Here is a 26,685-nt window from a genome sequence, read left to right on the forward strand (position 1 = left end):
TGTTTGGACTAGTTGAATGACGATGACTGTATACTTCAGTCCATGTGTGTTATTGTGGAGAGTGGGGAAACCAGTCTTGACACTGGTTCGGGAGGGGGATTAACTGGAGACCATGAGTGAGAGTTGGCGGTGATTTGTTCTTATACCGCGCGGCTCCTGGGATCGATCTCTTATTCCGAGGATCCGACTGTCCTTTGTTTTTCTCACGCCTTGTGCTGAGATATAAAGACTGGACCTGGTTATAACTGGAGCACGTTACAGAATTAAATTCCTTGACATATTGTGTCATGATGCATTCACAATACTCCACTGGAAACCTCATCTAATTAATTACTGAAAGATGACGGGCAGCAACTCAATACCAGGCTCGTGTTTTCAATGTATTTTCTAAAATCAAAGTCTCTGGTATTGTGTGGGTCAAGGCATTAGGTTTTCCCCCCGTATTACGATTTAAGCCAAATCCAGAGTCACCTTGTCTGTATTTCCTGATTTAACTCGTCTTGTCGCCTTTCACTTTCATAGTTGGTGACGTCCTGCCCCGCGGACCTCCCAGTGTCGGAATCGACAAAATAAACTTAATCTCAAGGATCACAAGTGAGGACTCAGCTGTTGGGTGAGGGATCCCGGGGCCACCGTCACCCGAAAGGAACCTCCCAGAATGAGCTGCTCCTTCGGAACAGGAGGCAGAAGCCAAGGGGAAAAACCAATAAATAAACACAATCATAGCCCATGTCCATCGGTTAAACTGAGAGCTCATTGATCAGCCCGGTTAGTGATTTCACTGTTTCTGTTTCTCTCTTTCTCTCAGTGAACTTGCTGGCGATTGTGATCCTGTCCCGTGGAAAGTGCGGTCTCTCCAAATGTATCACTCGCTACCTGGTGGCCATGGCGACGGCGGATCTCCTGGTGATTGTCTGTAATGTGATCTTATATCGGATTGCTCATCTTTATTGGTGGGACACTTTCTTGTTCTGCACTCCTGTTTGCAGATTCATTCTCTTCCTGGCTCCTACTGCCACAGACAGTTCTGTTTGGTTAACGGTCGCTTTTACCTTTGATCGTTTTGTAGCCATTAGTTGTCAGAAGCTGAAAACAAAATATTGCACCGAGAAAACTTCACTTGTGATTATCGTGACTTTGAGCGCGCTGTTCGGTTGAAAGAACATTCCCCGGCCCTTCGTGTATGATCATTACTATACTGTTAACAATATACCGCTGGGTTGTCGTGTATCATCACAGTTTTATATACGACCCGCATGGATCGCATTTTCTTGGATTGAACAGCTGTTAACCCCGTTGCTTCCATTCTGTTTGATTTTATTGTTTAACGCTCTCACCGTCAGACGCATTTTAGTGGCCAGTCGGGCCCGAAGGAGCCTCCGGGACCTCAGCAATGGTGAGAATGACAAGGACCCTGAGATGAAGAACTGCAGAAGGTCCATCGTTTTACTTTTGCCATATCCGGCAGTTTTATCCTGCTCTGGATGACAACGGTCGTATATTTTTTATATTATCGAATTTCAGGTGTCTTTAACCACCGATCTTTGTTTAACCCTTTTGCAACCTTCGAACAAGCGGGAATTCTGCTTCAGCTTCTGAGTTCCTGCACGAACACGGCCATTTACACAGTGACCCAGAGTAAGTTCAGAGAGGAGCTGCTCAATGTGATTAAATATCCGTTTATTCCAATTGGTAAATTGGTCAAATGAGGAAAACGGCTGAAGTGAAGCGGGAACTGACTCCCAACATCACAACTCAATTCCAGATCACAATTATCACCTCAATTTACCAAAGGGACTCAGCATCAGGGCCAACGATATCTCCTTTAAACACATTTCTTCTCAAAAGTTAGATCAAAATTTAATTTTACAGCAGCCGACAAAAAATGAGCAAAAGCAACAGACAGTAACATTATCAAAACATGTTCCTGTATTCAGATCATTTTTTAAACACGTCCTCAGGGAGTCTGACCCGAAATGTAATTGTCCGGAGGAAGGGCTGTGAATTAGCCACTGGATATTAGTTTCCACCGGACCGGACTAATGATCGAGCCCCGCCTACAGCATCTGTGGGGTTAATTCTCTCTTTTTAAACTATTTCTGGGCCCCCTTAAAACATTCCTGTAACTCTGTGTCTGTGATATTTTAACAGCCGTTGGTCCTCAATAGTCTGGGAATCACTGATGGGTTTTTTTTCCCGCCTTCTCCCGGATTCAGGAGGCAGGCAAGGGCTGTCGTTTTGCTCTGCTCAGACCTCCACTCAGCTCGGTTCTGAAGTGTTTACTGGAAGTGCAGTCAGAATGACGCTTGATTTTTTTTTGTGTTTTTAGGCCCCCCTTTTACAAGAAGCGGGGTTTAGGGTGTGTTCATGTGCAGAAAAACCAAAAAACCCAAAATAAGTGTCAAATTTAAATTTTATTATATCGGTCCAGGATGCACTCCAGCCCCTGCGGTGCCCCCCGGTCGTGGAAAGCCCCAAGCGTACCGGCAGACACCGCGTGCTCCATCTCCAGGGCCACCCAGGCGCGGAGAATTCTGCGGAAGAGAGGCCGACAGTTGGAGCGACCGCCCCCACGGGCCCCGTCTAACCTGGACCTGTGGATGGCCACCTTGGACAGGCCCACGAGGAGATCCTCTGACTGACCCGCCCTCCTCACCCGGTGGCCAAAGATGAGGAGTGTGGGACTGAAGCGCAGCCAGAAGTTGTGGAGCAGCCCCTTTAAATAGTGGAACAGGGGCTGCAACCTCTCACACTCCTTGTGGACATGAAACACGGAATCATTCAGGCGCAGAAGGTCTGTTGATGTTTCAAAACAGGCGTAAAGTCTTTTTTTTTAAAATCAGGCCAATGACTCAGTTAGAATAGTTGATGGAGGAATTTCACAGGAGTAGATGAAGTTTCCGTCACTCAGAAGGGATTAACAGAGAGTAAAGCCGGGTTAGCTGGAGGCACTGCCGCAGAAGGGGAACCGAGGAATGAGTGAATGCACAGAAGGCCAGTGTTGGAGGATCAAAGAGTGTGGGACATGGAGATGGAGGCATTTGCAGAGGTAGGACAGGCAAACCTTGGAGGGACTTATAGGGAACGTGTTGAGGGTCAGGAAACCAATGGAAGTCAATGAGATCTGACACGTGGAGCAATGGGAGGGCGGGGTATGGGGATCGGCAGGGAGGTGATCGAAGAGGAGGAGTCCAGAGATAATGCTCAAAGGAAGAGATGTTGGCAAAGCAGGAAGGGGTGAGGCCAATGTGTGTTTGGAAGAAATCCACGGCAACACCACAGAGGTTAGGGGGAGAAGGTGAATTGTACAGACAGGCAGTGAGGATTCAGAAAGTACCTTGTATGACAGTGTTACCACTCATCAGACAAGTTTCAGTCAGAAAGAGTGAAAGGGGAAAACGCCAAATACAGGGTCAGGGACGCACGGGGAGACGGGGTCAGGGTCAGGGACGCATGGGGAGACGGGGTCAGGGACGCACGGGGAGACGGGGTCAGGGACGCACGGGGAGACGGGGTCAGGGACGCACGGGGAGACGGGGTCAGGGACGCACGGGGAGACGGGGTCAGGGACATAGATTTTTAAAAAAAATAAACCTGGCTCAAGTTAGCTCAGTTCCTGTAGACAGCAAGTTGTACAAAGGGCGTTATCACTGATATATGAATAACCCTCTTTGTAACTAAGTGACAAATTTCAGGAGTTTGTTGGATCCCTTTTGTACAATGTGTGACTTTGCCAGTAAGGGGTTGGACTGTGTAAGAAATCTCCATGTGCTGTGTTAATAAAACTCTGGTCCTGGTGTCACTGGGGATCTGCTCTCTCTTTACTGTAAGAAATTTCCATTAAATGAATAATCTGTGAATCTAAATAGCTGAGATCATCTTAAAGAATGGCTGACCTGCAGCATGAACACAGCTGTCCGTGAGCCTGTCTCTCTGTCTCCCACCTTCCCGTTCGAGTCTCTATCTCTCTCTCTGACACGGTCTGTATCTGTCTTCATCCCTCTCTATCTCCCATTGCCTATCTCACTATTCCTGCTGCCCTGCTTATTTGCCTCCAACTCCTTGCACACTAGTGTATCTCTCTTCCTCCCTGTCCCTTTCACTCGATCCGCACCCCTCCCGACCTTGCTCCCCATCTCCCATTCTCTCCCAACCGAGTTCTCACCTCTGAGTCCACCTCACTGTTTCCCTACCCCTCACTCTCTCACTTCCTTTTCGTCCCTCTCTATCATCCCCATCAATCACTCTTTACCCGCTCTCTTCCCTCCCACTCTGTCCCTATCCACTTTCTCTCTGTGCCTGGCTCTGTTCTCTGCAATTTTGCTGACACATTTTCTACACAATCCCCTCATTTTGCCCCGTTCCTGGATCTCTCTGTCTGCCGTCCACCCCTCTCTGTTTAAGTTGCTCCCTTTCTTTATCCACCCTCCCTCTCTCTGTATATTCCATTGCTCTGTCTCTCCACATCCCTCCCTCTCCCTACCCATCTCTCTCTATGTATTCCATTTCTCTGCCTTTAACTGCAGCTGCCACCTATTTGTTCACTCCACTCCATGGTTGATGTTCAGAGATTATGAGGGTGATTTTAAAACGGAGCCGGGAAAGGGGCGGGGGTCAATTTGAGGTCAGGAAACCCATTAGTACGGGTTTCCGTTACATCCTTAAGATTTTGACGGAAGGACATCTTTTATTTTTTTTGTTTCCCGTCTGACTGACCGGTTGATTGACAGGCTGGTCTCAATGGGACGGGAAACCAGCCAGGGAGAGGACGTCTTCAGGTAAGTCTTTGTTTGCATGGATTGGGGGCACGGGTGAGCACGGGGCATGGATGGGCATAGGTGGGCACGGGGGTCGCAAGTCATGTGGGATGGGATCGGGGGTCGTTGCAGGGGTCAGCGATCATTGAGGGGAATGTCGGGGGTCGGAGGGGGAGGATCGGGGTCAAGGGTCCGGGATCGGGGGAGGGGTGTCGGTGCAGGGAGTTTTGTTGGGCCTGGGGAAAGCACTCCTGCTCCTCAGGGCCCACAAGCTGTGCCTTTCTAGGCACCTGCCTGTTACTCTCGGGCCTTCTCACCTCCTTTCACGAGGAGTAAAACAGAAGGCCCAGGAATCCTGGCCACCCAGGGTGGAAATCGGGAATTAGTAAAAAATGGATGCCTGAAGCCTCCTTGAAAGGTTATGAGGCCCGACCCGCCCCCTGGGAGTGGGTTGGTTGACCGCCCCTGTGAAAACGGGAAATGGGCGGGTTGGAGGCGGGTCTGAAATGGTGACAATTTTCAATGCACCCCCACCCCCAACCCACCTGTTCTTTACTTTTAAAATTGAGCCCTATATTTTCAGGCTGGTGATACATCAACACAAGTTGCTCAGTTTCCATTAAACTTTGTGGAAAGTCAGTTGCAATTGTACTCACAGGGCCTAGGTTCATTATTCACGAACTAAGCAAAGACATGCTCTGCATATTAGAAGATTAAATGAGTGAAGTTTTGTTCCTATTATTATTAATTCTAAGGAAGGTGATGCGGCCCCAACACCCCAATAGCACCGACATTTTCACCAGTTTGACACTGATTCACTTTTAACACCAGCCATGCTGCAGCCTATCTGACATTGAATGTCCGGCACAGAAATAGGCCATTCCCCACAACAGGTCCATGCCGGTGTTTATGCTCCACACAAGCCCCCTCCCTCCCTCCCTGCTTCATCGAACCCTATCAGCATATTCTTCTATTCTTCTCTCCCTCATCTGCTTATCTAGCTTCTCCTTAAATGCATCTCTGCTATTCGCCTCAACTACTCCTTGTGGCAGCGAGTTCCACATTCGAATCACTCTCTGGGTAAATAGGTTTCTCCTGAATTCCCTATTGGATTTATTAGTGACTATCTTATATTTATGGCCCCTAGTTCTGGTCTCCCCCGCAAGTGGAAATATCTTCTCTATGACTCCTCTATCAAACCCTCTCATAATCTTAAAGATCTCCATCAGGTCACCTCTCAGTCTTCTCTTTTCTGGAGAAAACAGCCCCAGCCTGTTCAATCTTTCCTGTTAAGTATAACCTCTCGGTTTTGGTATCATCCTCGTAAATCTTTTTTTCACCTACTCGATAGAGTGCCTCTATATTCTTTTTATAATATGGAGACCAGAACTGTTCACAGTACTCCAAGTGTGGTCTAACCAAGGTTCTGTATAAGTTTAACATAACTTCTCTGCTTTTCAATTCTATTCCTCTGGAAATGAACCCCAGTGTTGGTTTGCTTTTTTAATGGCCTTATTAACCTGTGTCATTACTTTTAGTGATTTGTGTATCTGTACCCCGAGACGCCTCTGCTCCTTTACCCCATTATTGAAGCAGTGGCCCACTTATTCTTCCCATCATAATTTAAAACCTCACACTTATCTATATTGAGATTCATTTGCCAGTTACACGCCCATTGTGCAAATTTATTTATATCTTCCTGTATTGTGTCGCACTCCTCCTCAGTATTAACTATACCCCCCAGTTTGGTGTTGTCTGCAAATTTTGAAATTATACTTCCAATTCCCAAGTCCAAATCGTTTATATAAATGGTGAAGAACAGTGGTCCCAGCACCAATCCCTGTGATTCACCACTCAGACCTTTTGCCAGTCTGAGTAACTACCTTTAACACTTACTCTCTGTTTTCTGTTTTCTACCCAGCTTGCTAATAATTCTGCTCTTTGTCCTGACTCCACCTGCTCTGATCTTATCTGAGTGAGATCATTAATTAAATACAATTTTTGCGGTGGGCCCATTCCCAGTAAGTAATGGATTGATGCTGCCCAGACTGATTTAATGTGGGATCCTTACAAGCAGCAGGTAGAACAGATTTACCTCCTGTCAGTGTGGGCTGTATTCAAACACAGGCATTGGAGGCTGAAATTACCAACATCAAGCCCACAGGAACCCACAGACACCTCCATAAGAACAGAAACGCGCACAGTAATCGTATAAAATACAACAAGAGAAATGGATTGCGTGTCAAACAAACTATTGGGGCACAGAAGTACGTGATGTGGATACAACATTAACAATCCTTCGTGTTCGATTGGAAGGATTCCCCCATTGTGTAGCGATGAGGCTTTCTGCCAAAGTCATTTGACAGAACACCTCATCACCAGAGCTTTCAAACAAGCACCAAGACGTAGCTTAGCTGGTGGTGAGAAGGGCCCTTCCCGCCAGATCCTTCATGCACTCCTGACCTCTCAGTGCCACTACGCGCTGTCCCCAAGGAAGTTGCGATGGGGACGAGACCGTCACCCATCTCCTCCTGGAATGTCCCTTTGCAAAGAAGATCTGGAGAGAGATGCAGTGGTATCTGTCCAGGTTCATACATACGAATTAAGAGCAGGAGTAGGCCATTCGGCCCCTCGAGCCCTGCTCTGCCATTTGATAAGATCATGGCTGATCTGATTGTGACCACAACCCTACTTTCCCATGTACCTACGATAACCTTTGACTCCCTTGTTAATCAGGAATCTATATAACTTAGCCATAAAAATATTCAATGACCCTGCTTCCGCTGCTCTCTGGAGAAGGGAGTTCCACAGACTCACGACCCTCTGAGAGAAAAATTTCTCATCATCTCCATCTTAAATGAGAGACCCCTTATTTTTAAACTGGTTCGAGTTTCTCCCACAAGGGAGCAGTTCTGTAACACATGAATCTGTGCTTTATGGGCTGTTACCAGGGAAGCACTCCGAGACAGATATCAACTGCTGCCGGAAGACCATCAACTCGGTGAAATACGCCTTTTGGTCTGCCCGAAATTTGCTGGTCTTCCAGCGCAAGGAGCTGTCCTCGACCGAGTGTTGCAGACTGGCACATTCCAAGGTCCAGGACTACGTGCTCAGGGATGCACTGAAGCTGGGTGCGGCCGCCGCAAAGGCTCTGTGGGGAAAGGCTATCGTTTAGAGCTCTCCCGCCATTGTAAACCGAGGGGCTGCAATCAGGGAAAACCCACCTCGGGCAGAATGTAAAATACAAATTTATGTAATGAAATGTAATGTACCTGTAATGAATCTGTAATCAATAAGCTTATTGATTGTAATGCAATAAGGCACCCTAGAGTGTCATGAACTGTAATTATGAACAATGTGTAACTGTATTGTTGGAATCATAATGGAACTGTACTTTACGTATCTTGCAAAAAGTATATTCTGTATTGTGTATGTTTGAAATGTGATATGACAACTGTATTGTATGTATTGTTACAAATTTTATGAATAAAGTATATTTTTTGAATAAAAAATCTGTTCTTATCAGTTTAATATCTGATACGTCCCTTATCTGGGGACCGTATATTAATTTGATTTTTGGAACAGGGAGATGGAATAGGGGCTTGCTCCGTCCACTCCACGCATCGACCCAGTATTGCAGTGTCTCTGGGAACGGTGCACCTCCCTGTGGGGAGATATTCAAAATGAAAAACAGGTTTTTCCAGTGTCTCTGTATGTATTATTACTGAGAATAAAGTTGATATTTTGTACTTTAAAAAAATGTGGAATAAATCCTCAATTAAAGCTGTGAAGATTAACTAGATAAATATTGAGGTGGAAATGATATTGAAGATTTCCAAACTGGACCTGAAACCTAAACTGACCAGAATTACAAAGTGACCCAGAACCCCAATCTTCTGGAGACACTTGCACGACAAGGCAAACACACAATGTTACAATCCAAAACTGACACTGAAACATAACTTGACCTAAATCCCCAAACTAACCCTTAATCAGACGCTGAACCATTTCCCCAAACTGAAGCAGAACCAGAGCGAGTCACAAACCTAAACTTAACCAGAACCCAACAATGACTCTGAACAAAACAAGCAACAACTCTCAATCTGATCCTCAAACCTAAACAACACGGTGCCCAACACTGGAAGACCCTAAACTCACATACAAACCTCAAATAAACCAGGAACTGTAAAATGACCCAGAGACACAAACCCTACCTGAACCCAAACTAAACTGAATTGAACATGAATGCCCAAACTTCTGAACAACCTCAACTTGATCTGGAACATAAAAGTGCCCTGGAATCCTGAACATACACAGAACTCCCTGTGAACAAGAGCCCTCTGCCCTTCTTGAGACCCTCTGATCCAAAGTACTTTAGAGACCAAAAACACTAAGCTGCACAAAACCCTAAATCAGCTCACGAACCCCGAGTGACCCAGAAACTTAAACTGACCTGGAACCCGAAACTGATCCAGAATCCCAAAAGTGACAGGTACCCTAAACTGACCATCAACGAAATACTGAGTCAGAACCTGAAAATGATCCAGAATCTTACATTCAACATAACTACAAAGTAACCCACAATTCTAAACTCACATTAAGCCCCAAATTAATATGTAAATTGAAATGACTGGATACCCTAAACATCCCAAAACCCAGTGATCCAGAGCCCTAAATCGAAGATAAAACCCTAAACCTGTACAGAAACATAAACTGACCCAGACCCTCATACTGACACTTTCCGTAGCCTAAATTGTTACAGTTCCAAAGGAACTCGAGTCAATCCAAGAGCTCCGGTCCTCTGGATTTCCCTCTCAGAGTGGAAGAACGTTAAACTGTTCCAGAATCCTAAACTGACCTGGAACCCGGAACCAAAGCAAAACTGCAACCAACTCAGAATCACAGGCTGATCTAAACCCTAAACTGATCCATTATCCTAAACGGACTCAGAATATTAAAATACAGCAAACCCGAAGCAGACCCGAAACACCAAGCAGACCTGGAAACCCGACCTGGCCCAGAACCCTCGCTGACTCCACTGGTTCACTTGTTAGTTCTGTCGTTTGTTTCAGGCTCTTCTGCTGTTTTTGAGATATGATGTAATGTTAGGGATCATTGAGATCAGTCTGTGAGGATCAGTCTTTGCCGGGGTCCTGTGGAACATTTTGCAGTGCTGGGTGTTTTTGGATGCGTGGAGAATGTTAGTCTTGAGGGTCCTGAGTTAATTGGAGCTCTTGTGGTCAGTTTGAGTGCAGGATGTTACAACCAGATACTGAGCCAGAAACTCAAAACAACACAGAATCTCAAATTGACCAAACTAACCCAGAATATAAAACTGAACTGGGACCCTGAACCAATCCCAATTCTAAAGTGACCAACTCATGTAAAATGAATTATAAACATAAAGAAAAGCCAAGAACCCAAATTTGTGTTGAAACTGAAAACAAGCCCAGAATCCAAGATTGAACCAAAGTCTTACACTGATTCATCAGCCTAAAAATATTCAATGCACGAAACATATCTCGAACCCAGAATGAACCCACATGACAAGGCTGAGTCCGAAGGCTGAGCGTCAGAGATTTCTACAATCCCTCAGTGTTGGCATCAGTCTGGGCGTGTTGAGTCATCAGAGATCGTTGTCTATGTTTGTTGTTCTGTGTCAGTTTGTGGGTGTTGTGGTTTGGGGTTTCTCTGCTCAGTATTGGGGTAATGTGCACTGTTTAAGGTCCGTTTACAGATGCTGTGGTTTGCTGTGACAGTGCAGTTATCATTTTACAGGATGCAGAAGCCCAATGTGTGATGCGATCGTTAGCTTTGGGTGTTTGATCAATGTGTGGATGGTGAGGTAAGTGTGTGGGGGCTGGGTCAGTTTCTGGGTATTGTGTTTTTTTGCGGATGATGTGATCGGTTTGGGGCATATTGTGGACAGCTTTAGGATGCTGACTCATTTGGGGAGATGGGATAGTCAGTCATTGAACACTGCCTCAGTTATGGTCCCTGAACCCAGTTTGCAGTACCAGAGTCAGTTTCAGGGTGCTGTGGTCAGTTTCAGAGATACATGGTATTAGCTTGAGGTGCTGTATTAGCTTGAGGTGCTGGGCCAGTTAGAGGTACTGTACTACTTGAAGAGTTAGGTTAGGTTAAGGTGCTGGACTAACTTGAGGTGCTAGGTTAGCTTGAGGTATTGGATTAGTTTGGAGGCTGTATTATTTTGAAGTATTAGGTTATTTTGAGGTTCTGGGCTGGTCTGAGGTGCTGTTTTTGCTTGAGGTATTAGATTATGTTGAGGTGCTGGATTACTTAGGGCAGCAGCTTAAGTTTGAGGTAATCTATTTGCTGCAAGTGCAGTTTTAGCTTAAGTTACTGGGTTAGTTGGAGGTGCTGCATTAGATTGAGCTGCTGGGATAGTTTCAGCTTTTGTAAATGTCTGAGGTTCTTGATCAGTATGTTTCCAGCCTAACGAGGAAGGAAGCAGTGCTGGATCTCATTCTGGGGAATGAAGTGGAGCAAGTTTCAATGGGAGAGTGTTTTGGAAACAGTGATCACAATATGATTAGGTTTAGAGTAATTATGGAAAAGTACAAGGACAATGAAAGTTGAAGATACTTAACCGGAAGAGGGTTAATTTCAGTGAGTTGAAAAGGGATCTGGCCCTTATGGAATGGGAACAAAGATTAACAGGTAAAACAGTTAAAGAGCAAAGGGAGGCCTTCAAGGAGGAGATAGTTCAGGTACTTCATCTAAACCTATCAGCATATCCTTCTATTCTTTTCTATGTTTGACTCGTTTATCAATTATCTCCCCTTTTCTATCATAAATGTCTTTACAACATTTTTGATTTCTGCTTCAAATGTCTTATCCATCTTGTTGGTGTCAATATTGAGGCAAAGTAATGATTCCACATTTCTGCCGTTACCTGTGAGTTTACCTTGTGCATCCCTTAGTGGCCCTACCCCTATCATGATTTTCCTTTTGTTATTTATGTGTCTGTAGAATACTTTACTTTTTAAAAAGTATTTTTTGATAATTTAATTTTGTAATTCCTCTTTGCCTTCCGAATAGGTTTTTTTAACTTATTTCCTAACCTCTTCGTATTCCCTTTTGTCATCCTCTTCTTTATTGTCCAGGTGCTGAGTGTATGCCTTTTTCTTTAGTTTCAATTCTGATCTTATCTCTTTATTCATCCATGGTATTTCATTATTAGTGTCAGCGTCCGTGGAACAGTATCCCAGTGAGAGACCGTGTCCGTGGAACAGTATCCCAGTGAGTGTCAGTGTCCGTGGAACTGTATCCCAGTGAGAGTCAGTATCCATGGAACTGTATCCCAGTGAGAGTCAGTGTCCATGGAACTGTATCCCAGTGAGAGTCAGTGTCCATGGAACTGTATCCCAGTGAGTGTCAGTGTCTGTGAAACTGTATCCCAGTGTCAGTGCCCACGGAACTGTTCGCAGAGTGTGTCAGGATCCACAGAATAGTATTCGAGTGACAGACAATGTCCATGGAACTGAGAGAGTAGGTCCTCATGGAACTGTTCCCCAGTGAGAGTCAGGGTGCATGGAACTGCTCCCCAGTGAGAGTCAGGGTGCATAGAACTGTACCCCAGTGAGAGTCAGGGTGCATAGAACTGTACCCCAGTGAGAGTCAGGCTGTACAGAACTGTACCTCAGTGAGAGTAGGTGCCCATGGAAATGTACCCAGTGAGAATCATCGCCCATGGAACTGTACCCCAGTGAGAATCATCGCCCATGGAACTGTACCCCAGTGACTGTCAGGGTCCATGGAACTGTACCCCAGTGACTGTCAGGGTCCATGGAACTGTACCCCAGTGACTGTCAGGGTCCATGGAACTGTACCCCAGTGACTGTCAGGGTCCATGGAACTGAATCAAGTGAGAGGAAGGGCCCATTGAACTGCAGGCTCACCCTCAGGAGTAGATCATTCATTCCCGCAATTCTGTTCTGCCATTCATTTAGATCATGGCTAATCTGTATCTTAACTCTTTTTACCCATCTTGTATATAATGGGCAGCATTTTAGCACCCGCTATCGGGTGCGTTCCTGGCGGGGGGGCCCCGAAAATCGGGAAATCCCGGAGTGGGACCACGCACTTCCGGGTTCCTCACGAACGCGCCGGCGCGCGCGCGCAGCCCCCGCTGGTGGGAATCCCACAGGCAATTATAGCCAGCGGGATGCCACTTGAACGTATTTATTTTGCTTGTTCAGGTCATTAACTGACCTGATTCAGGGATTATGTGAGGAGGGGTGGGATTTTAAAGGAAGCTGGGACTGTTTCCCGCACTGGGGGAAACACTCCCAGTTCAAATGGACCTGTTGCAGCTGTCAGCCTGTGGCAGCAGCAAAGGTCCATTTGACAGGTTGGGGGTGGGGGAGACCCTCACCCATTGCAGGAGGCCACTCAGTCACTTGGGACAAAGTTTGGCCTCCACCACCCTCCTCCTGACAACCAAAGTCACCAACTTGCACACTTACCCCGGGGTCCAGAGATATGTACCTACCTTGCGGACCCCCTCAGATGTACATCTTCCGGATGGGGGCCGCCGTAGCTGCAGTCATGACCTCCTCGGAGGGCGAACAGCATCACCAGCCTCACCGTCCACCTCTGACACGTGGAGCTCCACAACAGTGCGCTGTGACACGTCCACCTGTACAGCAGGAGGGAGGGCTACCGCAGAGAGAGATGCGTCGCAGAGGGCACTACCCTCGCCACAGGGTCCACAGACCGAGGCTCAGCTTCCTGGACCTCTCTGAGCAGCAGTGCACACGGAGGCTCAGAGTCACTCGACATGTAGTCGTGGACATCTGCAGCCTCCTTCATGCCAAGCTACTCCTGGCTGGCCCGAGCACCATCTTCTTACCTGTCGCTGTCAAAGTCACCACTGCCCTCAACAACTTCTCCTCCGCATCCTTCCAGGGTGCAACCGGGGACATCGCTGACGTCTCTCAGTCGTCTGCACAAAAGAGCCCTGCAAATACACCTACACCCACTCTGCAGTGACACAATGGGTGGCATCAGTTGTGGGTCTTCATAGTGATCCTCAGGAAAGGGCATTATTGCACAAACCAGACAAGATTCGCGAAGACATGGCAGTAGTGGTGCCAATATGTGATGTGAGTTGCTCAGAAATTAAATACAGGTAAACACCATGACAAACCCTCAAACACCCTTGTGCATCCCCTTCATGCTCACGACACGTTTGCCTTACGCTTCCTGCTGCACATATGTGATGCATGCCCTGTGGCTGCAGCACAGGTAGTGGCAGGTTGAGTGAGGCTGACTGTGAAAGAGATGCACGAGAGGGTGAGTATGAGATAGAGCCATGAGATTGTATGAGGATTGGGTTGAGTGGTAGTGGCGGGATGAGTACTGGCGAGGTGAGTAGGTGCAGGTAAGATGAGGATGAGGTTTGAGTGGGTATGAGGGGTGATGTGACAGAGTAGTGTTGGCAGTGCAGAAGGAGATGTGGGGTGGGGGCAGTGATGTGGCAGATGGAGTGTAGGGGAATGAGTAAGTGTACTCACTTTGGCTGACCTACTGAGGTCATTGGAGCGCCTCCTGCACTGCATGCAGGTGGGCGATATGTTGGTGGTGCTGGTGACCTCCTCTGCCACCTCGAGCCAGGCCTTCCTGGTGGCAGAGGCAGGCCGCTTCCTCCCGCCCGCCGGGGGTGGGGGGGGGAGATCTCTGTCCTCCCCGTCCTCCTCACCCCATGTATTGATACCTGGAGTGAGGCATCATTAAACTGGGAGCAGCCTTCCCCCTGGGTTGCTCCATGCTGTAATTTTTTCTATTTGTTGCAGCATCTGTCAGTGGAGGACTGCCCCTTTAAATAGAGCTCCTCCAGCTGACGGATCTGACTGTGCACGCGCAGTCCGCCCGACGCGCAGATCAGCAGTGGGGAACCCGGAAGACCAGGTAAGTGGATCCAATTATGCTACGATCGCGCGGGGAGCTGACTGATTTCGCTGGGCGCGTTACCCACGTGCCCGATAGCCCCCCCGCCGAGAACCCGCAGCCCTGGTAACACCGGGCCCAATGTATTCGGATTAGATGTCAATTATCTTCAATCTGTTTTTTTCTGCTTATCAACCCTCCTGTCAGTGGAAACAATTTCTCCTTATTTACTCAAAGGTCAGTTTATTTTTTAAACTTACCTCAGTGTGCCTTGCAGGCTTCTCGACAGGTTCCCCCTGCTGGGTGGCCTCCCTGCTCAGAAGTGGGTTAAATTTCAGGGGTTATGATGTGATCGAGGAGTCCAGCGGGAGACTCGTTAAAAGCCAAGATGAGTGGCGTTAAAACGGCCGATTGACGGGAATGGAGCGGGAAATGGAGCTGCTCCATTTTAACTGCTCCTGCGATCAGGGAGAGTTAAAATCACCCTGTTTCACATTGCATGATAGTCCACATGTGTCACTGGAGGGAAAGCTATAACTGCAAGATGTTCTTGCAGGTGTGATGAATGAGTTCGGGTCTATTAGTAACTATTCACCACATTACTAGTCAATGAAACAATGCATTACTTTGCTTTTAAGTCATACTCCATCTAAAACAAGGGTACGTTTTAATATCTGCGTCTGTCTCTCCCATGTCTGTCTATCCGTCTCTCTCTCCCCGTCTGTCTCTCCCGTGTCTCCGTCTGTGTCTCCTGTCACTCACACATATATTGTGGGGAAAGGCCTGTCGCAATTAAGCCTCAGGCCCTCTCCATCCAAAATAATGCCACGGTATTTGCCACCTTTTCTGAGGGTGCCTCTGTGTATAAATGTGCCAAGGATCACATGCCAGGCACTGTACTTATGTGGCACATCACCTGTTCTCATTATAATGGACACATTTCAGCTGGCAGAAAGGTACAGAGAGAAATATGTGTTGCTTAATCACCCCTCTGCACCGACAATGTTTCAGTGAGTGATGGGGAGATGGGCTGAGATTTATAAATAGACTTGCAGTACATTCTCTCTCTCTCTCTCTCTGGTGTAAAATGGAAATGAGTCGCAGTGACAGGAGCAGAAAACTGCTTGGACAGAGGATCTGACACAACACATTCAAGCGGGCGATGACTGGTGTGGAAGGATTGTAAATTTAAAGGGACATTACCATTTGGCTGGAGAGTTTTTAAGGGAAACGCGACTCCTCGAAGAGCCCACTTCTACCCGCCTGATACGTTGGCTGCGGTGGACAATTTTCTCCGTGTGGACAATATATTTGCTGAATTGTAAACTACTCCACAGTGATTAACACTGAGCCTCGGTCATTTCTATATCTGAGGCCGTTTCTCCCCTTCTCTGGGTCTTAGACCTCCACCATTTCTGGTCTGAATCCAGCCACTGGAAGAGGGTGTAAGAGCAACCTGGGCAATTCTCCCTTGATCTCCCCCCCACCACCTGTGGAGAGTCCCTGCCTCCCTGGCCCAGCCTTTGCTTGGTATCTTCCCCAGTGATAAGGTCGGGTTTAGAAACATTGCAGGTGGGTGAAAACCCGTATCTTACTGCTGGACCGGTCTTTTAAATTCAATTATAATTTTTATCCCTCAACCAACATCACTAAAACAGATGATCTGGTCATTATCACATTGCTGTTTGTGGGACCTTACTGTGTTCAATGTACTGCCGTGTTTCCTGCAGTAAAGCAGCAACTGGACTTCAAAAGTACTTAATTGGTAAAGGAACCACCTAGGGAACAGGTTATTTTAGATCTCGTATTGTGTAATGAGACAGGGTTAATTAGTAAACTTATAGTAAAGGATTCTCTGGGGGAGAGCGAACATAATATGATAGAATTTCATATTCAGTTTGAGAGTGATGTGGTTAAGTCCGAAACTAGGGTCTTAAATATAAATAAAGCCAATTATGTAGGTATGAGGGGCGAGTTGGCTGAGGTAGATTGGGAAATTAGATTAAAAGATATAACGGTAGACAAACAATGGCAAATATTTAAAGAAATAATTCATAATTCTCAACTAATATACATTCCCTTGAGGAATAAAACTCCACGGGAAAAGTGGTACAATTGTGGCTAATTAGAGAATTTAAGGATAATATTAGATTAAAAGAAGAGGCTTACAATGTAGTCAAAAAGCGTAGTTAGCCTGAGGATTGGGAGAGTTTTAGAAATCAGCAAAGGATGACCAAAAATTCATAAAGAGGGAGAAAATTGAATCTGACAGTAAACCAACAGGAAATATAAAAACAGATTGTAAGAGCTTCCACAAGTATGTTGAAAAGGAAGAGATGAGTGAAAATAATCGTGGGTCCCTTAGAGGCAGAGACAGAAGAAATTATAATGGGGAGTAAGGAAATGGCAGAGATGTTAAACAAATATTTGATATCTGTCTTCAAAGTAGAGGACACAAAAAACATACCGGAAACAGTGGGGAACCAAGGGCCTAATGAGAGTGAGGAACTTAAAGTAATTAATATCAGTAAAGAAAAAGTACTGGAGAAATTAATGGGACGAAAAGCAGAGAAACCCCCTGGACCTGATGGCCGACATCCTCGGGTTTTAAAAGAGGTGACTGCAGAGATAGTGGATGCATTGGTTGTGATCTTCCAGAATTCCCCAGATTCTAGAATGGTCCCTGTGGATTGCAAGGTAGCAAATGTAACTGCGCCATTTAAGAAAGGAGTGAGAGAGAAAAGAGGGAACTGTAGGCTAGTTAGCTTGACATCAATAGTAGGGAAAATGGTGGAATCTATTATTAAGGACGTAGTAACAGGGCACCTAGAAAATCAAAATATGATTAGGCAGAGTCATACGGTTTACTCTTCGAGTCATAGAAAGATTACAGCATGGAAGGAGGCCATTCAGCCCATCCAGACCATGTCAGCTCTGTGCAAGAGCAATCCAGCTAGTCCCATTCCCCCGCCCTATCCCCGTAGCCCTGAAATTTTTTTACTTTCAACTACTTATCCAGTTCCCTTTTAAAGGCCATGATTGAATCTGCCTCCACCACCCCCTCAGGCAGCGCATTCCAGATCATAACCACTCGCTGTGTGAAAACGTTTTACATCATATCACCTTCGGTTCTTTTGCCAATCACCTTAAATCTATGCCCTCTGGTTCTTGACCCTTCAGCCAATGGGAACAGTTTCTCTCTGGACCCTTTATGATTTTGAATACCTCTATCAACTCTCCTCTCAACCTTCTCTGTTCCAAAGAGAACAACCCCAGCTTCTCCAGTCTATCCACATAATTAAAGTCTTTCATCCCTGGAATCATTCTAGTAAATCTCTTCTGCACCCTCTCTGAGGCCTTCACATCTTTACTAAAGTGCAGTGCCCAGAACTGGACACAATATTCCAGTTGTGGTCGAACCAGTATTTTATAAAGGTTCATCATGACTTCCTTACTTTTGTACTCTATGCCTCTATTGAAAAAGCCCAGGGCTCATCTGCTTTTTTAACCGCTTTCTCAACCTGCCCTGCCAGCTTCAACGATTTGTGCACAAATGCCCCCAGATCTCTCTTTTCCTGTACCCCTTTTAGAATTTTGCCCTCTAGTTTATATTGCCTCTCCTCGTTGCTACCGAAATGTATCACCTCACATTTATCTGGGTTAAATTTCATCTGCCACGTTTCCGCCCATGCCACCATCCTGTCCATATCCTCTTGAAGTCTATCACTATCCTCTGCACTGTACACTACCCTTCCAAGTCTCGTGTCATCTGCAAATTTGAAAATGTGCCCTGTACATCCAAGTCCAAGTCCTTAATATTTATCAAGAAAAGCAGTAGTCCCAGAACTAACTCCTGGGGAACACCACTATGCACCTCCCTCCAGCCCGAAAAACAACCAGTCACCACTACTCTCTGTTTCCTGTCACTTAGCCAATTCTGTGTCCATGTTGTTATTGCCCCCTTTATTCCATGGGCCACAACCTCGATGACAAGCCTACCATGTGGTACTTTATCAAACACCTTTTGAAAGTCCATATACACAAAATCAACCGCATTTCCCTCATCTCCCCTCTCTGTTACATTATCAAAAAACTCCATTAGGTTAGTTAAACACGATTTGCCTTGAACAAATCCGTGCTGGCTTTCTCTGATCAATCCACACTCGTCGAAGTGACTGTTAATTCTGTCCAGTATTATTGTTTCCAGAAGTTTCCCCACCACCGAGATTAAACTGACTGGCCTGTTATTGCTGGGTTTATCCTTACACTCTTTTTTGAACAAGGGTGTAACATTTGCAATTTTCCAATCCCCTGGCACCACTCCCGTATCCAAGGTTGTTTGGAAGATTATGGCCAGTACCTCAGCAATTTCCCCCCTTACTTCCCTCAGCATCCTCGGGTGCATCCCATCCAGACCAGTTGACTTATCTATTTTAAGTACAGCCAGCCTTTCTAGTACCTCTTCTTTATCAATTTTTAGCCCATCCAGTATTTTAACAATATCTTCCTTTACCGAGACTCTGGCAGCATCTTCTTCCTTGGTAAAGACAGATGCAAAGTATTCATTTAATACCTCAGCCATGCCCACTGCCTGCATGAGCAGATCTCAGTTATGGTCCATAATCAGCCCCACCCCTCCTCTTATTACCTGTTTACTGTTAACATATCTGTAGAAGACTTTTGGATTCCCTTTTATGTTGGTCGCTAGTCTATTCTCATACTCTCTCTTTGCTCCTCTTATTTCCTTTTCACTTCCCCTCTGAACTTTCTATATTCTGCCTGGTTCTCACTTGTTTTATCAACCTGATACCTGCCATACACCACTTTTTTCTGCTTCATCTTATTCTCTATTTCCTCTGTCATCCAGGGAGCTCTGGCTTTAGTTGCCCTACCTTTCTCCCTCGTTGGAATGTACTTTGTCTGTACCCGAATTATCTCCTCTTTAAAGGCCGCCCAATGTTCAATTACAGTTTTCCCTGCCAATCTATGATTCCAATTTACCCGGGCCAGATCTGTTCTCATCCCACTGAAATTGGCCCTCCTCCAGAAAGGGATGGACTGAAGACAGAGAGATCTCGGGACGGGGCAAAACACGGGGATTGGGTCGAAAATGTGTCCGAGAAATTAAAAGGAGAGCAGGGTCAGGCACAGAGAGAAAGTGGATGGGGACGGAGCGGGAGGGAAGAGAGAGGGTCAAGAGCGATTGATGGGGGATGACAGAGAGGGATGAGAAGGAATGGAGAGAGGGAGGGGTAAGGAAACAGAGTAAGGTGGACGCAGAGATGAGAACTCGGTTGGGAGAGAATAGGAGATGGGGAGCAAGGGAGAGGGATGTGGAGCAAGTGAAATGGGACAAGGAGGAAGTGAGAGAAACCAGCATGCAGAGACTGGGCGGTACAAAAGCAGGGGAAACAGGAATAGTGAGAGAGGTCAAGGGACGGACCGACCGTGGGTGAGCGAGTGAAGCAAACAGGCAGGTTGGAGACAGAAAGGGAGACAGACAGGTAGATAGACAGACAGGCCCACAGACAGCTGTGTTCATGCTGCAGGTCAGCCATTCTTTAAGATTATCTCAGCCATTCTTTAAGATTATCTCAGCTATTTTGATTCACAGATTATTCATTTTATTGAGATTCAGGGCATTTATTATGTTGAATTGTAGGTGATCTCATTTGCTAAATCAGTTGATCCATTTTCTGTAGCAGATCACGTGCAGCGTCCACAGTAACACTTGGCTCAATTGGTCCCCACCAAAAACACCGTTCCCTGATCACCAACTCCATCCCTCTCCCCGGTCACTGTCTGAGGCTGAACCAGACCATTCATAACCTTGGTGTCCTATTTGACCCTGAGATGAGTTTCTGACCACATATCCGCTCCATCACGAAGTCCGCCCACTTCCTCCTCCATAACATCGCCCGTCTCCACACCTGCCTCAGCTCATCTGCTGCTGAAACCCTTATCCATGCCTTTGTTATCTCTAGACTTGACTATTCCAATACTCTCCTGGCTGGCCTCCCATCTTCCATCCTCCATAAACTTCAGCTCGTCCAAAACTCCCGTATTTTATCTCGCACCAAGTCCCGTTCACCCCATCACCCCTGTGCTCGCTGACCGACAGTAGTTCCCAGTCCGGCAACACCTTGATTTTAAAATTCTCATCCTTCTTTTCAAATCTCTCCATGGCCTCGCCCCTGCCTATCTCTGTGACCTCCTCCAGCCCGACAACCCTCCAAGATCTCCACGCTCCTCCAATTCTGGCCTCACGCGCATAGACGATTTTAATCGTTCCACCATTGGCGACCGTGTCTTCAGCTGCGTTGATCCTAAGCTCTGGAATTCCTTCTCTATCTCTCCTCCTCTAAGACGTCCCTTAAGCCTATCTCTTTGGCCAAGCTTTTGGTCACCCGTCCTAATACCTCCTTATATGGCTCGGTGAAAAATTCTGTTTGATAATCACTCCTGTGAATCAACTGAGGGTGTTTTACTACATTAAAGGCGATATTGGCCAAGGAGCTTACCCAGAGGAAGGGAGGAACCATCACAGGCCGAGTCTCACTGGGCAGCTGTCCGACATCTCCTAGCGGCTGATTAGATTCGAGAATCTGTCACTGGAATACAACAGGACTATTTTTGAGCCGATGATTATATTTAATTTGAATATATTTGTCATTAATGGTATTTGATTGATTTACTTTAACATTTAATTGTTCTTTTCTTTCTGCTCTTTATATGGATTAAATTCACTCACAATATCAGCTGCCAACTCCAGTTTGTGAGGGATATCAAGGACAACACTAAAGGTTTTTACAAGTATATTAAGAAAAAGAAGGTGACTAAGAGTAATGTGGCCCCTTAAAGACAGACGCAGGGGTTTTATAGTAATTGAAAGGGAGAGAGGGTGAAGAATTCAAAAAATTTGTACAGGAAAACTTGCTTAATTATGATCACTATTACCCAGATGTTCTCCCACTGAAGTTTCTAGCCCGACGAGGAAGGAAGCAGTGCTGGATCTAGTTTTAGGGAATGATGTAAGGCAAGTGGAGTGTATTTCAGTGAGAGAACATCTGGGTAATAGTGATCATAATATAATTAGGTTTAAAGTAATTACAGAATGGGACAAAGAAAAATCAAAGGTGAAAATATCCTACTGAAAGAGAGACAGTTTCAGTGATTTGAGAAGGGATCGAGCACAGGTGGACTGGAAACACAGATTGGACAAAAAAGAACAGTAAATGAGCAATGGCAGGTCTTCAAGGTGGAGATAATTCGGGTATAAACCAAGGATTTTCCCATAAGGAGGAAAGATACGGCTTCCAAAGCTTGAGCTCCCTGGATGACAAAGGAAATAGAGCTTAAAATAAAACAGAAAAAGGTTTATTACCAATGTCAGGTACAGAATACAATACAAAACCAGGAGAGTGTGCAGGGGGAAATTGAAAAGGATATAAGAAGGACAAAGAGAGAATATGAGAAAAGATTAGCAAGTAACATAAATGGGAACCCAAAAATCTTTAATAAAAATATAAAAAGTATAAGGATAAAAGGAATGGTGGGGCCGGTTCGGGACAAAATAGGAAATCTGCATGTGGAGGCAGAGGGCATGACTGAGGAACTGAATGAGGACTTTGCATCTGTCTTCACAAAAGAAGAGGATGAAGTTAATGTCACAGTAGAGGAGGAGGGAGTAGAGATATTGGATCGGATCAAAATAGATAGAAAGGAGGTGCTAAATAGGTTGGCATCACTCAAAGTGAACAAGTCCCCCGGTCCAGGTGGGATGCATCCTAGGTTGCTGAGGGAAGCAAGGGTGGAGATAGCAGAAGCTCTGACCACAATCTTTCAATCCTCCTTGGATGTGGAAGTGGTGCCAGAGGACTGGAGGATTGCAAATATTACACCTCTGTTCAAAAAAGGAGAGAGGGATAAAACTGGTAACTACAGGCCAGTCAGTCTAACATCAGTGATGGGAAAACTACTAGAGACCATTGTCAAGGACAAAATTAATTCTCACTTGGAGAAGCATGGGTTAAGAAGGAACAGCCAGCACGGATTTCTTAAAGGCAAATCATGTCTGACTAACCTGATTGAATTCTTTGATGAAGTAACAGAGAGGGTTAATGAAGGTCGTGCAGTAGCTGTTGTATATATGGACTTTCAGAAGGCATTTGATAAAGTGCCACATAACAGACTTATTTGGAAAACAGAAGCACGTGGGATTAAAGGGACGGTGGTAACTTGGGTACATAATTGGCTAAGGGATAGGAAGCAGAGAGTCGTGGTGAACGGATGTTTTTCTGACTGGAGAGAAGTATGCAGTGGGGTCCCCAGGGGTCGATATTAGGACCATTGCTTTTCTTGTTATATAAAAATGACCTGGACTTAGGTTTCAGGAGTACAATTTCAATGTTTGCGACTGATACAGGACTTAGCAATGTAGTAAACAGTGAGGCGGATAGTAGCAGATTTCAGGAGGACATAGACAGATGGTAAAATGGGCAGACACAGGGCAGATACAATTTAAGACAGATAAGTGTGAAGTGATGCACTTTGGGAGGAACAACACGGAGAGGCAGTATAATCTAAATGGGACTATTTTGAGGGGAGTGCAAGAAGAGAGGAACCTGGGGTACAGAGTCACAAATCTTTGAAGGTGGCAGGGCAAGTTGATAAGGTGGTTAAGAAAGGGTATGGGATACCTGGCTTTGTAAATAGGGGCATTGAATACAAAAACGAGGAAGTCATGCTGAATCTTTACAAATCACTGGTTAGGCCTCAGCTGGAGTATTGTGGACAATTCTGGGCACCGCACTTGAGGAAGGATGACAAGGTCGTGGAGAGGGTACAGAGGAGGTTTACCAGGATGGTACCTGGGATGGGGATCTTCAATTATTTGGAGAGGTTGGAGAAGCTGGGATTGTTCTCGTTGAGCAGGGGTTTAGGGGTGATTTAATAGAGGTGTTCAAAATCAAGAGGGGTTTTGATAGAGCGAGTAGGGAGAAAGTGTTTCCTCTGGCAAGTCGGTCGGTAACCAGAGGTCATAGATTTAAAATAATTGGCAAAAGAACTAGAGGGGAAATGAGGAGAAGTTTTTCTTCATACAGAGAGTTGTTAAGATCTGAAACGCACTCCCTGAAAGGGTGGTGGAATCAGATTCCATGGGAATTTTGAAAGGGCAATTAGACATATACTTGAAGAGGACTAATATGCAGGGTTATGGGGAAAGAGCTGGAGTGTGGGACTAAATTGGACAGCTCTTTCAAAGAGCTGACACAGGCACAACGAGCCGAATGGTCTCCTTCTGTGCTGTAAATTTCTATGAAAAGTGAGTAAAATAGTGTGAGAGAGAGGGAGTGAGTCACAGAGAGTCTGTGTGTGTGAGGGAGTGAGTCACAGAGAGACTGTGTGTGAGAGAGGGAGTGAGTCACAGAGAGTCTGTGTGTGAGAGAGGGAGTGAATCACAGAGAGTCTGTGTGCGAGAGAGGGAGTGAATCACGGAGAGTCTGTGTGTGAGAGAGGGAGTGAATCACAGAGAATCTGTGTGTGAGAGAGGGAGTGAATCACAGAGAGTCTGTGTGTGAGAGAGGGAGTGAGTCACAGAGAGTCTGTGTGTGAGAGAGGGAGTGAGTCACAGAGAGTCTGTGTGTGTGAGAGTCTCAGAGAGTCTGCATCAGGATGAAAGAGAGTCTGAGAGGTAGGGTGGGAGGGAGAGAGGATTTGTGAGAAGGGGAAAGAAAGGATATGGGAGACAGGGAAGAGAAACAGTCTGTGTGTAAGACAGAGGAAAGGGGAAGAGAGTGCATGAGAACTAAGGGATAGAAATGTGAGAAATTGGAGAGAAAAGGGAGAGAGAGAAAGAGAGAGAGAGAGAGAGTGAGAGAAAGAAGGAGAGAGAAAGAAAGAGAGAAAGAGAAAGAGAGAGAGAAAGAGAGAGAGAGAAAGAGAGAGTGGGTAAAGGACAGAAAACTGAGAGTTGTGGTTAACAGATGTTTCTTGTGCTAGAAGGATTTAAACAGTGGTGATCCCCGGGGTCAGTGTTAGCATCATTGCTTTGCTCAATATCTGTGGATAGAAATGATCTGGACCTGGGTGCAGGGGGCACAATATCAAAATTTGCAGCTGCCTCAAAGATAAGGAGTGAGATTAACCATGAAGAGGATTGTCGACAACTTCAGGAGGAGGCAGACAGGTGAGCAGATTGGGCAGGTAGATGTGAGATGGAATTTAATGGGGAGAGATGTGAGTTGAGAAGAATAAGGAGAGGAAATAGACACTATACTGTAAAACTGTAAAAGGAGTAGAGGAGCAGAGAGATTTAGGGATTCAGATACACAAATCTTCAAAAGTAGGAGGACAAGTTGATAAAGCTGTTTTACAAAAACCCCCATGGGATCCTAGGATTTATAAATAGGGGCATAGAGTATAAAAGGAAAGAGTTAATGCTACACCGAGACAAATCATTGGTTAGGTCACAGTCAGAATATTGTGTCCAGTTTTTGGTGCATTACTTTAGTAAGAATGTCGCGGCCACGGAGAGGGGCAGAAGAGATTCACTAAGATGATCCCAAGGATGAGAATCTTCACATAACTTTTCATGAGAGCAGAGTTTAAATAAGATCAGAGAGTGGGGATCAAAATTATGAGGGGGTTTTGATAAAGCAAATGAGGGAAAACTATTTCCAACAGAATTTTTTTTTTTTTAATTCGTTCATGGGATGTGGGCGTCGCTGGCGAGGCCAGCATTTATTGCCCATCCCTAATTGCCCTTGAGAAGGTGGTGGTGAGCCGCCTTCTTGAACCGCTGCAGTCCGTGTGGTGAAGGTTCTCCCACAGTGCTGTTCGGAAGGGAGTTCCAGGATTTTGACACAGCGACAATGAAGGAACGGCGATACATTTCCAAGTCGGGATGGTGTGTGACTTGGAGGGGAACGTGCAGGTGGTGTTGTTCCCATGTGCCTGCTGCTCTTGTCCTTCTAGGTGGTACAGGTTGCAGGTTTGGGAGGTGCTGTCGAAGAAGCCTTGGCGAGTTGCTGCAGTGTATCCTGTGGATGGTACACACTGCAGCCACTGTGCGCCGGTGGTGAAGGGAGTGAATGTTCAGGGTGGTGGATGGGGTGCTAATCAAGCTGGCTGCTTTATCTTGGATGGTGTCGAGCTTCTTGAGTGTTGTTGGAGCTGCACTCATCCAGGCAAGTGGAGAGTATTCCATCACACTCCTGACTTGTGCCTTGTCGATGGTGGAAAGGCTTTGGGGAGTCAGGAGGTGAGTCACTCGCCGCAGAATACCCAGCCTCTGACCTGCTCTCGTAGACACAGTATTTATATGGCTGGTCCAGTTAAGTTTCTGGTCAATGGTGAACCCCAGGATGTTGATGGTGGGGGATTCGGCGATGGTAATGCCGTTGAATGTCAAGGGGAGATAGTTAGACTCTCTCTTGTTGGAGATGGTCATTGCCTGGCACTTATCTGGCGCGAATGTTACTTGCCACTTATGAGCCCAAGCCTGGATGTTGTCCAGGTCTTGCTGCATGCGGGCTCGGACTGCTTCATTATTTGAGGGGTTGCGAATGGAACTGAACACTGTGCAGTCATCAGCAAACATCCCCATTTCTGACCTTATGATGGAGGGAAGGTCATTGATGAAGCAGCTGAAGATGGTTGGGCCTAGGACACTGCCCTGAGGAACTCCTGCAGCAATGTCCTGGGGCTGAGGTGATTGGCCTCCAACAACCACTACCATCTTCCTGTGTGCTAGGTATGACTCCAGCCACTGGAGAGTTTTCCCCCTGATTCCCATTGACTTCAATTTTACTCGGGCTCCTTGGTGCCACACTCGGTCAAATGCTGCCTTGATGTCAAGGGCAGTCACTCTCACCTCACATCTGGAATTCAGCTCTTTTGTCCATGTTTGGACCAAGGCTGTAATGAGGTCTGGAGCACAGTGGTCCTGGCGGAACCCAAACTGAGCATCGGTGAGCAGATTATTGGTGAGTAAGTGTCGCTTGATAGCACTGTC

At 46.0% G+C, this 26,685-nt stretch overlaps 1 pseudogene; it reads left to right on the forward strand.

Annotated features, from left to right (window-relative positions):
- Positions 1 to 8,250: 8,250 nt before the first annotated feature.
- Positions 8,251 to 8,422, forward strand: LOC137302587 (U2 spliceosomal RNA; annotated as a pseudogene).
- Positions 8,423 to 26,685: the final 18,263 nt, after the last annotated feature.

Source organism: Heptranchias perlo, chromosome 35 (assembly GCF_035084215.1).
Source record: "Heptranchias perlo isolate sHepPer1 chromosome 35, sHepPer1.hap1, whole genome shotgun sequence".
NCBI lineage: Eukaryota > Metazoa > Chordata > Chondrichthyes > Hexanchiformes > Hexanchidae > Heptranchias > Heptranchias perlo.